At 36.9% G+C, this 13,713-nt stretch overlaps 1 protein-coding gene across 2 annotated transcripts in view; it reads left to right on the plus strand.

Annotated features, from left to right (window-relative positions):
• Positions 1-13,713, plus strand: part of LOC100370804 (uncharacterized) — a 60,865-nt gene that overhangs the window by 17,972 nt on the left and 29,180 nt on the right. The window contains exon 1 of one of the 2 annotated variants that reach the window (XM_085496150.1): positions 13,014-13,089. The exons of the other annotated variant lie outside the window; for it this stretch is intronic. The gene's annotated coding sequence lies outside the window, so the exon portion shown is untranslated. Of the gene's footprint in view, positions 1-13,013; positions 13,090-13,713 lie in introns of those variants that run through there. 2 annotated transcript variants of the gene reach the window in all.

Here is a 13,713-nt window from a genome sequence, read left to right on the forward strand (position 1 = left end):
GATAAATTCGTTTTTAATTTGACAAACTCGATCTTGTTTTAGTGAACTCTATCTTGTTTTGGTAAACGCGATCTTGTTTTAGTGAACTCGGTCTTGTTTTTGTAAACGCGATCTTGTTTTAGTGAACTCGTTGTTGATTTGATAAACTCGGTCTTGTTTTAGTAAACCCGGTCATGATCTGAAAACTCAGTCTTGTTTTAGTGAACTCGGTCTTGTTTTTGTAAACGCGATCTTGTTTTAGTGAACTCGTTGTTGATTTGATAAACTCGGTCTTGTTTTGGTAAACCCGGTCATGATCTGAAAAACTCAGTCTTGTTTTAGTGTACTAGGTCTTATTTTGATAAACGCGATCTTGTTTAAGTGAACTCGCTGTTGATTTGGTAATTTAAAACCTGGTAATGTTTTGATAAACTCGGTCCTGTTTTGATAAATTCGGTCTTGTTTTGATAAATTCGGTCTCGACTTGATAAACTCGTGCGTTATCAAGTCAGTAAAACATGAAAACTACACCGATGTTAACTGCTCTTATATTGGAAAGCGAACTGTCCAACATTCACAATAAATCACTGAAATACAAATAAAACGTAAAACAGTACACATCTTTCTAGCGACTGTGATTTGTAGTGCAAATTGATCCCGTGATGGGACAACATGACAATTATTCGTCATTAGAATCTACTCAGATTCACTACATTATGGCTTTGCAATAACCATTAAAGAAACGAACATGATAGTTTACGGCGCTGTAATCTGAGTTTTTCATTAATTCGCGTGAACGTAGAACACACTCGACACAGAGTGACGATTCAGTCGACATTAGCCGGTATGCTCGCACTATACGCCGTTCAGAGTGACCTGACGACTAAAAGGTCAAGTACTATGCAAGTACGCTTTGGTAACTCATTCCATGGTTCCATCTGAGCCGTTAAAAGCTAATGCATTGCTGTATGGTTGAGATGTTTTATTTTCTCAACTCGTAAATAGATTGATTAGAGGTGAAGTAGTTATCTAATTGAAATCGTAGTCGTTGGATTCTTTTAGACGCCCTTAAAAAATCAGAGTTCGCTGGGTCCTTAGAATCACGCAGATCAAGTTTTTATATAGTGTAACTATCGAGTCTATCATCGACTTAGCAACTTGCAATTGTGTTCCATCGAACCAGTCGTTTGAGAAATAATTTTAACTTTCCAAAGCAGTAGTTCATTCATACTATTCCCACTTGCATATTACCTAAACCGCGGGTATTAGACGATAGATGGCGCTGTGTAAACTAGTTTGTAGAAAGAACTATTATTTATTCAAGTTAACATTGATTTTCACTAAGTAAGACTATAAGCGCGTTTCTAGTTGATTGCACAGAAAGAAAATAAAACTAACGCAGACTATGCTGCATCACGTGCGTCACTTACTATTACCATATCTGAGTCATTGTTTTATTGACTTGAAATAAGTCACATATTGCGATTGTGGCACCGAAGCCAGGGATCACAAACATTTGCATGGAGAATTCTAATCTCGGGTTCACCCCCCCCCCCCTCCATGCCGTATGACAAAAATGATATAACCCCAACCTATGTAATGAAAAAACATAAAGCAGGGGAGTCGTCACCTGCGCATGCGTCGCATAACCATAGCGTGTCATTGTTTACATCTTGTTGATCTATTGCGTTTTTAGCGTGTGTTGTTATCGTCACTTGGGACTCAATTCCCGCGCGTGCGCAGGTGACGACCCTCCCGCTTTAATGCAGCAAGCTACATTGATATTTAAATTGTTACGGCCAGTATTGTCAGCATCTTGTCACGAGGCCAAAGGTGTGAAATAAATGCACGCACTGCTTCACCCCATTGCTGTTAGTCGAAGGGTATATTTGCATTAACACAAATGACTCTATTCAGTGCATTGTCTTTCATGTCACGTGACGACAAATTATTCTTCAAACGTTTACATCTGTGTAGCCGTTGCAAGCGAATAACTCTTAGAGTAGGGGTTATATCAAATAATTTTTTTTTTTTTTCAATTGTCTATGACTGTCTTGTGTTTTTTTTTTTTTTTGCTATCTTTTTGTATTACTTTATTGTATTTTCAACTAAGATCCCACTCCGGGATACGGTTTCAATAAAGATTATTATTATTATTATCAAAATCAAGGTTGCGTGTGCTTACATAAATGTAATTAATGTGCGTTTAGAGGTGCTGAAAAGTTTGTTAGAGAACAATAAAATATGAAAACTACTTTATATATATTTGCACTTTGACGGAAAAAATACGGACCGGGCCATCTAATAATCGATGCCCATAATCCATATAATGGGATTATACATTTATCGTACAATTTCCAACAAAACGGAGTTGTTACTTCGAACGATGAACCACTTCAGAACACACAATAAACGACTACATGCCTACATACAACAGTACATACGACTTGCGCGATCATCTTGTATTTCGTTCAGATTTCAGACATTTTTTTTTTCGAGTATTCTTCAGTTATGCACTTGTTGAATTCGGATCGCGCACTACGTACACCATGATTATACATGTTTGCAATGCAATTTGCAACCCAATGGCTGAATAATTGTGGTACAGTACTTCTATATGTTGTAGTATTACATACTCAACATCATATCAATACGCTAAATGCCATTATCTGCTTTTGCAATATGCACTGTATACAATCCTTCACCAAAAAATAAATAATTTTTATTTCTACACGATCAATTACTAGTATATTCATTGGCCTGATACGTATGTACATGTACAGTTTTATAACTAGTATGAACAAATTTACATACCCGTCTGAATTCCCAACAATTTCCTTGTAAATATGACATGCTCCAACCCCTGAAGTCCTATCCGCTTCTAAGTATGTGTGTGTGTGTGATAACAGTCTGATAGTGTATACCATGAGATGAATAAGGATATATCTGTCAAAGCAGCTTATCCAAATACATTAGTAATTTGCGATGCGATGTATCACTAAGCTTTTTGCGAACAAACACCATATATTTATCAGGGAATGGTGTCCCTGGGCAATCTGCAGAAATGTTATCTCCTACATTATTTACACAACACGGTAGAAGAATTTCAAATTCATCGTCATGTTTCATGAGTAAGCTGTGTTGGTGTTCGGAAACATCGCACAGTGGGAATAATGTGCTAATCATGTTGTGTTTTCTTATTCATTTAGAACTAAATCTCGTGGCTTTATGGTGAATGATAGGATGAGTGAAATTCGAGTGCTAACATTGCCTAATAGTTGACATTCATTTGTCCCTTTCAACAAGGTATTCGATATATCCACATGTGATAATTTAGAGTGGAGGGACACTATTCGATTTGTTGTACATGTGATAATTTAGAGTGAAGTGACACTAGTCGATTTGTTATACATGTGATAATTTAGAGTGGAGTTACATTAGTCGATTTGTTATATATGTGATAATTTAGAGTGGAGTTACATTAGTCGATTTATTATATATGTGATAATTTAGAGTGGAGTTACATTAGTCGATTTGTTATATATGTGATAATTTAGAGTGGAGTTACATTAGTCGATTTGTTATATATGTGATAATTTAGAGTGGAGTTACATTAGTCGATTTGTTATATATGTGATAATTTAGAGTGGAGTGATATTAGTCGATTTGTTATATATGTGATAATTTAGAGTGGTGTGACACTAGTCGATTTGTTGTACATGTGATAATTTAGAATGGAGTGACACTAGTCGATTTGTTATACATGTGATAATTTAAAATTGAGTGACACTAGTCGATTTGTTGTACATGTGATAATTTAGAGTGGAGGGACACTATTCGATTTGTTGTACATGTGATAATTTAGAGTGAAGTGACACTAGTCGATTTGTTATACATGTGATAATTTAGAGTGGAGTTACATTAGTCGATTTGTTATATATGTGATAATTTAGAGTGGAGTTACATTAGTCGATTTATTATATATGTGATAATTTAGAGTGGAGTTACATTAGTCGATTTGTTATATATGTGATAATTTAGAGTGGAGTTACATTAGTCGATTTGTTATATATGTGATAATTTAGAGTGGAGTTACATTAGTCGATTTGTTATACATGTGATAATTTAGAATGGAGTGACACTAGTCGATTTGTTATATATGTGATAATTTAGAATGGAGTGACACTAGTAGATTTGTTATACATGTGATAATTTAGAGTGGAGTGATATTAGTCGATTTGTTATATATGTGATAATTTAGAGTGGTGTGACACTAGTCGATTTGTTGTACATGTGATAATTTAGAATGGAGTGACACTAGTCGATTTGTTATACATGTGATAATTTAAAATTGAGTGACACTAGTCGATTTGTTGTACATGTGATAATTTAGAATGGAGTGACACTAGTCGATTTGTTGTACATGTGATAATTTAGAATGGAGTGACACTAGTAGATTTGTTGTACATGTGATAATTTAGAATGGAATGACACTAGTCGATTTGTTGTACATGTGATAGTTTAGAGTGGAGTGACACTAGTCGATTTGTTGTACATGTGATAATTTAGAATGGAGTGACACTAGTCGATTTGTTATACATATGATAATTTAGAGTGGAGTGTCACTAGTCGATTTGTTGTACGTGTGATAATTTAGAGTGGAGTGACACTAGTCGATTTGTTGTACATGTGATAATTTAGAATGGAGTGACACTAGTCGATTTGTTGTACATGTGATAATTTAGAATGGAGTGACACTAGTCGATTTGTTGTACATGTGATAATTTAGAATGGAGTGACACTAGTCGATTTGTTGTACATGTGATAATTTAGAATGGAGTGACACTAGTCGATTTGTTGTACATGTGATAATTTAGAATGGAGTGACACTAGTCGATTTGTTGTACATGTGATAATTTAGAGTGGAGTGACACTAGTCGATTTGTTGTACATGTGATAATTTAGAATGGAGTGACACTAGTCGATTTGTTGTACATGTGATAATTTAGAGTGGAGTGACACTAGTCGATTTGTTGTACATGTGATAATTTAGAATGGAGTGACACTAGTCGATTTGTTGTACATGTGATAATTTAGAGTGGACTGACACTAGTCGATTTGTTGTACATGTGATAATTTAGAATGGAGTGACACTAGTAGATTTGTTGTACATGTGATAATTTAGAATGGAGTGACACTAGTCGATTTGCTGTACATGTGATAATTTAGAGTGGAGTGACACTAGTCGATTTGTTGTACATGTGATAATTTAGAGTGGAGTGACACTAGTCGATTTGTTGTACATGTGATAATTTAGAGTGGAGTGACATTAGTCGATTTGTTGTACATGTGATAATTTAGAATGGAGTGACACTAGTCGATTTGTTGTACATGTGACAATTTAGAGTAGAGTGACACTAGTCGATTTGTTGTACATGTGATAATTTAGAATGGAGTGACATTAGTCGATTTGTTGTACATGTGATAATTTAGAATGGAGTGACACTAGTCGATTTGTTGTACATGTGATAATTTAGAGTAGAGTGACACTAGTAGATGTGTTGTACATGTGATAATTTAGAATGGAGTGACACTAGTCGATTTGTTGTACATGTGATAATTTAGAATGGAGTGACACTAGTCGATTTGTTGTACATGTGATAATTTAGAGTGGAGTGACACTAGTCGATTTGTTGTACATGTGATAATTTAGAATGGAGTGACACTAGTCGATTTGTTGTACATGTGATAATTTAGAGTGGAGTGACACTAGTCGATTTGTTGTACATGTGATAATTTAGAATGGAGTGACACTAGTCGATTTGTTGTACATGTGATAATTTAGAGTGGACTGACACTAGTCGATTTGTTGTACATGTGATAATTTAGAATGGAGTGACACTAGTAGATTTGTTGTACATGTGATAATTTAGAATGGAGTGACACTAGTCGATTTGCTGTACATGTGATAATTTAGAGTGGAGTGACACTAGTCGATTTGTTGTACATGTGATAATTTAGAGTGGAGTGACACTATTCGATTTGTTGTACATGTGATAATTTAGAGTGGAGTGACATTAGTCGATTTGTTGTACATGTGATAATTTAGAATGGAGTGACACTAGTCGATTTGTTGTACATGTGACAATTTAGAGTAGAGTGACACTAGTCGATTTGTTGTACATGTGATAATTTAGAATGGAGTGACATTAGTCGATTTGTTGTACATGTGATAATTTAGAATGGAGTGACACTAGTCGATTTGTTGTACATGTGATAATTTAGAGTAGAGTGACACTAGTAGATGTGTTGTACATGTGACACACAAGTAGTGCAAAGTACAATACATTGTACGTTTTGATTCTCGTATCTCGTAAATAATATGTTAAGTAGTCGTTCACTCTCGGTACAGTCGATTTGATATAAATGAACTGTGATTGATAGGTAGAGTTTAACGAGCATGGATATCTTGTAGTACGTTGTTTTTTTTCTCTCTTCAAATTAAAGCCAGGCATAAACAAGTTTGTAGAAGTGTGTTCGGTCACGTGTTTAATCGATTCCATACATACTTGAAATTGAGGCATATAGATTTACGAAGTGTCAATCCATTCTTGTTCTTACCTGATACTATGTAGTATGCCGGCAATGTTGTTCTGCACGCACGTGAATGCAGTTATACTAGTGCGGCACTGTTTGTCGTGGTTTTGTAATTGCTTATAAGCACGAATACATAGGAAATGTTATTAACAATGCTTTTTGCAATCCATTAGTGAAATTAATATCTCGGAGGATTAAATCCTACTCTAGTGCAGTAAATCACGCACATGGTTCTCCGTTGACGTTCACGGTGAGCATAACTACTACGTTACTTGACGCTGTGTTGTTAAGCACTGGCTAGATCACAGAACTTTAGCGGAAAGTGTAATTAAATATTCCCGAACCCCGATATATTAGAAATAATTTATTCCGTACCTAGTATTAGTTAGTGAATGTCTGCCAACCTCGCCTAGACTTTGAAGAAAATGCCGCCAACCTCGCCTGGGCACTGAAAGTACATCAGCCAACCTCGCCTAGAAACTGAAAACAGGTCTGCCAATCTTATCAAGACATAGGCGGTACGCAACTGTCGTGAGCACGCACATGTTTGTTCCTTTTACGATTAAACTTGCCCATTTTCCAGTCTGTCAAACGCACCCTTTTAACTCACAAACTGGCAAGACCACTTTACTTTCCTGTTTTAAAAAGCGTGTTAACAGGGTGTTAACTGGGGAAATATTCAACTTAACGCTTCTAAAGAAATGTGGAATTATGTTAATACATTAACCACATGACGTTCAGTTTATAAATCGCGTGTCTTGCTTTTTACGTGTTGTGAGTGATAGTGGTGGAAAATAAAAACAACGTATATTATGCACATCTCGATCCTTAATGTTATCCCAACGAATGTTTCACTTGTGAGTTCATTCATTATTTGTTTCTCATTTATTATATAAATTAATATTCTACGATTGTTCAGTGCGACAACGTCGGCCCCCGTACGTATGGTAGGTGTTCAACTCATAGTGGGATAGATGTACTAATTTTAAATTTGAATACCTATCTCTAACTTGTGTATTTTTAACTCACAAACATCTTTGCTATTGAAACTGATCAAGCTCTGGTATTTTCATTATGTAAAAAGTTCAGCAGAAAAATATTTAAATAATATTTTTAATTAGACGATATTAAACTTTTCCTTCTACATGTCGACATATATAGATACAAATTTGAATTAGTTTGGCCAAAAGTGCTGATTAGCGGATGAAGAAAATTCACTAGTACGAAGTGTCGAGCACTTTATTATCAATTCAATACCCTATTCATTACGATAACTAATTCATTGTTGCAGTGGGCAGAAGGGAAACAATTATGCAAGGGCCAGTATCGTCTCGTCAGTGCGTATTACACAAGATGTACTATCTGTGACGTGTATCTTATACGTGATGATCGTCCAGTACCCAATTACTGTGTCGCTAAAAAGTATTGTATATTACATGTAATTGCTAAGTCTACTGGCCCCTTGGAAAGCGATATTGACTGACGTGTCACCTTGTTTTAGTAGAATTATTTCCTAGAATCTCTCACATTATTTAAGATCAAACTAAATTATATGGTTTTCATCTCGATAGACGGGCTCAACTCTTTGTAAGTTTTAGAGCACCTAATAACTGTAGGCTGTATATATATATATAAGACGTGTCTGTAATCTTTATTCAAATCTTCCTTCTTTTATCTACCAAGATAATACTCGTGAGTGCACTTCAACCTCTCAAAGAGTGGGCACAATACCAGCCGTCAAATCGTCAAACGGAAATAGTTTACCCTATATCACCAAGCGATCGAGTCATGCCCAAAATATAAACAGCACAACATCCGTCAGTACACGCAAATCACCAACATCAATTCACACCCGTCGGTGTACGTCGAGCCCAAAGAGTTGACCTAATAGTTCGACTCGACGCGCGTCAAATCACACCAGGGAGAACAGGTGGATTTTCAAATAAATATATTATATTAATATTGTTAGAGTTGTTATGCGTTATACCTGATTGTTATAGATATAGTGTCTATATGCGTTATAATGATATTATTAAAAAGAATACGATGTAGATGCTTATTTGCCGACAGCTACACTCTTTCTATTTGACATGCATCAATTAACAATTCATCAAATATAATTTATGCAAGAAATTGCCAACAAGCTATATTATTTCCATCAAACATTAATTCCAGCTAATGTCTAAATAATACTAACTGTCCAGGGATGTGGTGTCTACGTCTAGCGTCTTTTTAGATATAAAGTATTTATGATATACTGTTTTGTTGTAAACTCTACAAGACATAATCCCATGTTGCATAGCGGAATATTATTTGATTGTATTTATTCAAAATGTTATTAAAGAAATCACAGAGGATGAAAAAAATCTGATATTATTTTGTGGGCATTAAACAACTAAAATGAATTCCATTAAAATATTTACAAGAGTTCGATATTCAATGTTCGTTTGATGTCAGAGCTAATTAAATAAAAACATTCCAAATCTCATTTCAATTTCAATATCCCTGTGTGAATAAACTAAGTAAGTTTCTCATCACTATTATTGAATATAATGTATATATTTTTATTTGATATTTTTTTTCTCACTTTCTATTGATGTTTTATAATTCCGGGCTTCGAAATGAATATACTAGCTTTCATAATATTTCGTAATTATATGAATATTTTATGTGATTATTACATAGTCACGAACTCGCTTTAATATTACTCTCGATGTTGGTGACTTAAATAAAATGTTATTCAAATTAACATGTAAATCAATGTAAAATGTGTATGTGCACCGTGTTAGCTACAGAAACATAAAACTGGACATGCAATTACACCAAATGTTTAAAGGCGTAATTGAAAAGAAAGAACATTTCACAGCATTTATCATAACACTCTTATAATATAGCACAAACATATTTAATATTGCCTGCTATATGTCTTGGTGTCAGAGTGTGAGTTCCACTGCATGTGTTGGTACAGACAGAAAACTGGGCAGGGTGTGTGCCCACAGCATGTGTTGGCACAGGCAGTGAACTGGACAGGGTGCGAGTTCCACTGCATGTGTTGGCACAGACAGTGAACTGGACAGGGTGTGAGTTCCACTGCACGTGTTGGCACAGACAGTGAACTGGATAGGGTGTGAGATCCACTCCATGTGTTTGCACAAACAGTGAACTGGACAGGGTGTGAGTTCCACTGCATGTGTTGACACAGACAGTGAACTGGACAGGGTGTGAGTCCATTGCATGTGTAGACACAGATAATGAACTGGACAGGGTGTGAGATCCACTGCATGTGTTGACACAGGGTGTGAGTCCATTGCATGTGTAGACACAGATAATGAACTGGACAGGATGTGAGTTCACTGCATGTGTTGACACATATAGTGAACTGGACAAGGTGTGAGCCCATTGCATGTGTAGACACAGATAGTGAACTGGACAGGGTGTGAGATCCACTCCATGTGTTTGCACAGACAGTGAACTGGACAGCGTGTGCGTTCCACTGCATGTGTTGACACAGACAGTGAACTGGACAGGGTGTGAGGCCATTGCATTTGTAGACACAGATAGTGAAGTGGACAGGGTGTTAGTTCCACTGCATGTGTTGAGACAGACAGTGGACTGGACCTGATGTGAGTTCACTGCATGTGTAGACACAGATAGTGAACTGAACAGGGTATGAGATCCACTGCATGTGTTTGTACAGACAGTGAACTGGACAGGGTGTGAGTCCATTGCATGTGTAGACACAGACAGTGGACTGGGCAGGGTGTGAGTTCACTGCATGTGTAGACACAGATAGTGAACTGAACAGGGTATGAGATCCACTGCATGTGTTTGTACAGACAGTGAACTGGACAGGGTGTGAGTCCACTGCATGTGTTGGAACAGTCAGTGAACTGGACAGGATGTGAGATTCACTGCATGTGTTGGCACAGACAGTGAACTGGACAGAGTGTGAGTTCCACTGCATGTGTTGGCACAAACAGTGAACTGGACAGAGTGTGAGTTCCACTGAATGTGTTGGCACAGACAGTGAACTGAACAGGGTGTGAGTTCTACAGCATGTGTTGGCACAGACAGTGAACTGGACAGGGTGTGAGTTTGAATGCATATGTTGGCACAGACAGTTGACTAAACAAGTTTTATTTTGGGTAAATGCACAGAAAGTGCCCATCTTATTGTTCGTTTCCAGATTCGCCATTATAAATCCGTAATAATCAAAGTTTTAACACCTTGCTGTCTTTTTTGTTCTATGTCCAAGGTTGATGAATGTGTACATACTATAATGAGCACACGTACAGTAGCAAAAACAATTTCCCCGAGCAATACTTACACGTGTGGAGAAATTACTACCTGTCATTAGGCATGATAATTACAATTTGTATTATTTCCACTGTTTAAAGTATTTGACTCTGGAGATTGCATAATACGCTGTCAGTTGGCGAATTTGGTTCATGTAAATAATGCTGTCCCCGTTGACAATGTGATATATGTTGTTAATACAGTTTCTGTGGACAATATGGTTGTCTTTAAACCATAATGCTTCTTTGATAACATTATCATCTTAGACAAAGTGGTCTCTGTAGACAATGTGGTCTCTGTAGACAATGTGGTCCCTGTAGACAACGTGGTTTCTGTAGACAACGTGGTCTATGTAGACAATGTGGTCTCTGTAGACAACGTGGTCTATGTAGACAATGTGGTATCTGTAGACAACGTGGTCTCTATAGACAACGTGGTCTCTGTCGACAACGTGGTCTATGTAGACAATGTGGTCTCTGTAGATAATGTGGTCTCCATAGACAACGTGGTCTATGTAGACAATGTGGTCTCTGCATACAGTGCGGTCTTTGTAGACAACGTGGTCTCTGTAGACAAAGTGGTCTCTGCAGACAAAGTGGTCTCTGCAGACAATGTGGTCTCTGTAGATAATGTGGTCTATGTAGACAAAGTGGTCTATGTAGACAGTGTGGTCTCTGTAGGCAACGTGGTCTATGTAGACAACGTGGTCTATGTAGACAATGTGGTCTCTGCAGACAATGTGGTCTCTGTAGATAATGTGGTCTCTGCGGACAATGTGGTCTCTGTAGATAATGTGGTCTGTGTAGACAAAGTGGTCTATGTAGACAATGTGGTCTCTATAGACAAAGTGGTCTATGTAGACAATGTGGTCTCTGTAGACAACGTGGTCTATGTAAACAATGTGGTCTCTGTGGACAACGTGATCTATGTAGACAATGTGGTCTCTGTAGACAATGTGGTCTCTGTAGATAATGTGGTCTCTGTAGATAATGTGGTCTATGTAGACAAAGTGGTCTCTGCTGACAATGTGGTCTCTGTATATTTTGGTTTCCTGTATATAACGTGGTTTCAGTAAACAACGTGGGCTCTGTAGGCAACGTGGGCTCTATAGGCAACGTGGTTTCTGTAGACAACGTGGTCTCTGTAGACAACGTGGGTCCTTGTAGACAACGTGGTTCCTGTATATAACGTGGTTTCAGTAGACAATGTGGTCTCTGTAGACAACGTGGTTTCCTGTATATAGCGTGGTTTCAGTAGACAGCATGGGCTCTGTAGGCAACGTGGGCTCTGTAGGCAACGTCGTCTCTTTAGACAAAGTGATCTCTGTAGACAATGTGGTCTCTGCAGACAACGTGGTCTCTGTAGACAACGTGACCTATTTAGACAACGTGTAGACAACTTGGTTGTCTTTTTTGCGATATACATATTTTATAATTGAATAAAGTATCATATTTATGAAGCGGGGCTTGGACTCATTTAACCTTTATATCGAGTTAATTTATCAGACTAGATTATATAATACTATATAATTAATTCAGTATTCCTATGGCTAAATTTTGCACTTTGTCATGTGTCAGCGACCTATGTCTCTAGAGGGCGCACTTTATTGACTTCCTTTGTATGAGCTTGATGGTTCATTCGACAAGCCATGGAGAAAGTACTTATATTGTTATAACGACACGTTGTCAACGAAATAAACCAAGTAAGATCACATTGGATAAGGGAATTGTTTGTATTTCAATAGTTATAACTTGTTTTTGGCCAGTGAGGTGATATAATACCATGCTTGGTGTTAATGTTGATGATCTAACGGCAAGTTTGTTCATATGGGTAGCTGTTCACGATGTGTATTCTCGATTGTCTCGAGTAGAGAGTACAGTGGACAGAATGTCTGTGCAGCTTTATTTTCACAATTGAGGGTCTCTAATATTGGATGTCCGGCAATCTTTGTGTGGACACAATGAAACTTGTTGGTTTATTAACTCATGCACTATAAATAGCCTTCTTTTGGTGAACACCAACTAAGCCAATTCGATATCCATCATGTTTATGAAATAGATGGGTTGACATGGAAACAGTGACGTCGAATGTGCCTTGAGTTGACTCGCTGTTACAATAATAGACGTCGTATATAGAATAGCATTGGCTGTAAGATACGGTAAAGAAATGCCACGGTGAATAGCAACATTTGACAAAACATCGAAAACTGGACTAAGGGTATGATTTTATTGCGTCTTTTTGTATGGGTGTAATTGTTTTGAGCATTTATGGTTTGTTTTGTCGTTATGTGTTTGTATTATTTCATTCAGCGTAGTCTAGTATTGTTCATACTCGGTTGTGGAGATTCCGAACACTTCACATTAAGTTTTATCGAGATCCCTTGTTCTAACGCTTTTTATTGAAACTTTTGAATTGTTTGCATTTTGTATTGTGATGTATGCGTTACGTAATCGTTTCTTCAAATACTGGCGAATTAGTACTCGCAAATTTCACGTGCTTGCATACGAGAGCATAAAACTGAAGTAGGCGATCCATCATGATCCAGGTACGGCACAATATACTGGTAATTTTATCCGCATCTTAAAACGTGGGCACATTATAACTAATATGTCTACTGGCAATACGTCAATCTCCAAATCTATAAGTGTATGTTTTCCGTGCGTTACAACGTGCAATGAGACTTGTTATTGTACAGATGTTCTTCAAATGCCATCTGTAAATATCCGGGTATTGTGAAACCATTTTTTGTAACATAGTCACTTAATTGCGCAAACGATTTTTAATGTTTGTTTTTTTTTGTTTTGTTTTTCAATCCAAAACGATGTGTATATATTATTATAT

Source organism: Saccoglossus kowalevskii, chromosome 22 (assembly GCF_978046115.1).
Source record: "Saccoglossus kowalevskii chromosome 22, keSacKowa6.1, whole genome shotgun sequence".
NCBI lineage: Eukaryota > Metazoa > Hemichordata > Enteropneusta > Harrimaniidae > Saccoglossus > Saccoglossus kowalevskii.